This window comes from Octodon degus, unplaced genomic scaffold (genome assembly GCF_000260255.1).
Source record: "Octodon degus isolate 3935 unplaced genomic scaffold, OctDeg1.0 scaffold00026, whole genome shotgun sequence".
In the NCBI taxonomy this organism is placed as follows: domain Eukaryota; kingdom Metazoa; phylum Chordata; class Mammalia; order Rodentia; family Octodontidae; genus Octodon; species Octodon degus.
In genome coordinates this window covers 2,919,709-2,921,788 of record NW_004524602.1, presented here as the reverse complement: position 1 = coordinate 2,921,788, position 2,080 = coordinate 2,919,709, and positions in this window count along the sequence as shown.

The following is a 2,080-nucleotide window of genomic DNA, read 5'->3' as shown; positions in this document are numbered from 1 at the left end:
GCATGTGGTGCTGGGGGATTGAACCGCGGTCCCTGATGCTTTAGCTAAGCTTGTTCTAAGTAGGTGCTTTAGACCACTGAGCCATCTCTCCAGCCCAACCAGGCAGGTTTTGAATGTGCAGTCCTCCTGTCTTGATCTCCCAGAATGGCGGGAGTACAGGTGTGCATCAGCACTCCCAGTTTATTATTTATTTATTTATTTATTCATTCATTCATTCATTCATTCACTCATTCATGTCTTTAGTACAGGGTCTACAGGGTCTCACTACACAGATTGGACTCATAGCGATCCTCCTGTTTTCAGCCTTCCAAGCACTGGGATTACTGGCACACACCACCATGCCCAGTCTCAATCACTATCTCAGTGCACCTGGGGTCAGGGCTGGCCCGGCACTGGGGGATCAAACCTGGTCCCTGCATCTGCCTAAGCAGGCACTTTAATCCAATGAGCTATCTAGCCAGCCCCCATTCTGAGTTTATTTATTTATTTATTTTGATGGTACCAGGAATTGAACTCAGGACCTTGAGCTTGCCAGGCAAGCACTTATTCCACTGAGCTATCTGGCCAGCCCTCACTCCCAGTTTGGACTGAGATCTGTTGGGAGCTGGGCTGTGTAAGAGTTAAGTTGCTGACCACAGCCCTCTGAAAACAAAACACCACAGCTGAGGCAGCAGAGGGCATCTGGCTCTCACTCTAATTTCAGATCTATAAACTTACAACCTTAGAAATCAGCTTAATTGGCAAAATGTACCCCTGGAAAAGTCTTTGTTCTCACTTCTCAAGGTCCTGCTTGGTTTCCTGCCTCAGCTTTTTCCTTTACTTTCCCATACATTTCTCCCCACAACTTGTTTGAAATCCAGTAAGAGCAATCCAGAGAATTCTTTGTCTTATCTCCAAGAGAATTCCACCCTTTTGGACTCCCCCAAATCATACTATTTGTCTTATTTATTTTTGAGACAGGTTCTCACTGTGCAGTTCAGGCCGGCCCTGTGCTCACTTTTGTAGCCCCAAGGTCGATCTCAATCTTACAGTAATCTTCTTGTCTCAACCTCCCGAGTTCTGGGATTACAGGCATGCACCACCATGCCCGGTTGTCTCTTTTATTTAAACCTTGCCATACACTCATCATAGGAGATCAGGGATCTGGCCAAACTCCCAATACATACCTCCTAGAGGTAGAATGGATATCTAGTTATTCTTTAATTCAGCTCCATCCCATGTTTAGACTGGGACCTGGCACAAGGACAGTGAAGCTCATTTGCTGAATGATGAAGGTCCCAAAGAAATTCCCATCCAATGAAGCAGACATTATCTACTTGTCTCTTTCCAACTGGATTTAGATTTTGTGGCTTAACAGATTTGTGAACATGAGCTTTCGATGTCACAAGGCAGGATAGAGACAAGCACAGGCCAGCCCAGAACGCCCCCGGATAGAGGCCACTGCTGCAAAGATGGAGAGATGGATCATGGATTTTTCTGGGGGCCTCCCATTCCACCCAATTTGCACTAGCCCCTTGTGGTAGTGGGATGTCCGATGTGCCCCCTCACTTTACTCCTGAATGTTCTAGGCTCCCACCTTAGCCTTAGGCTTTGAGAATTCTTGAGGCAGGAACATCTGTTTCTCCTTGTTGGAATGTGCTCCTGGGTCAGCCGGCCAAGGCAGATTACTCTCAGTTGCAGAGCCAGTGCATCCATCAAAAGCATGGGAAGTTGGGCCGGGGAGATGACTCAGTGGAATAAGCGCTTCCCTGGCAAGCTCAAGGGCCTGAGTTCAATCCCTGATTCCGACCAAAAAAAAAGGAGTACTTCAAAAGCATGGGAAGTTTACCAGTTCAGAACCTGCTTTTAGGTACAGGGCAAATTAGTACTTTGAAGCTGGGGATGAATATGCCCAGATGATTTTCTAGAATGGAAGGGAACTTACCTGTTCTATCAAGAGACAGAGCCAGGCCAGGCGTGGTGGTGCATGCCTGTAATCCCATAACTCTGAGGCAGGAGGATCACTGCGAGTTTGAGACCAGCTTGTGCTACAAAGTGAACTGAAGTCCAGCCTGAACTGCAACAATGCAGGACCTTGTCT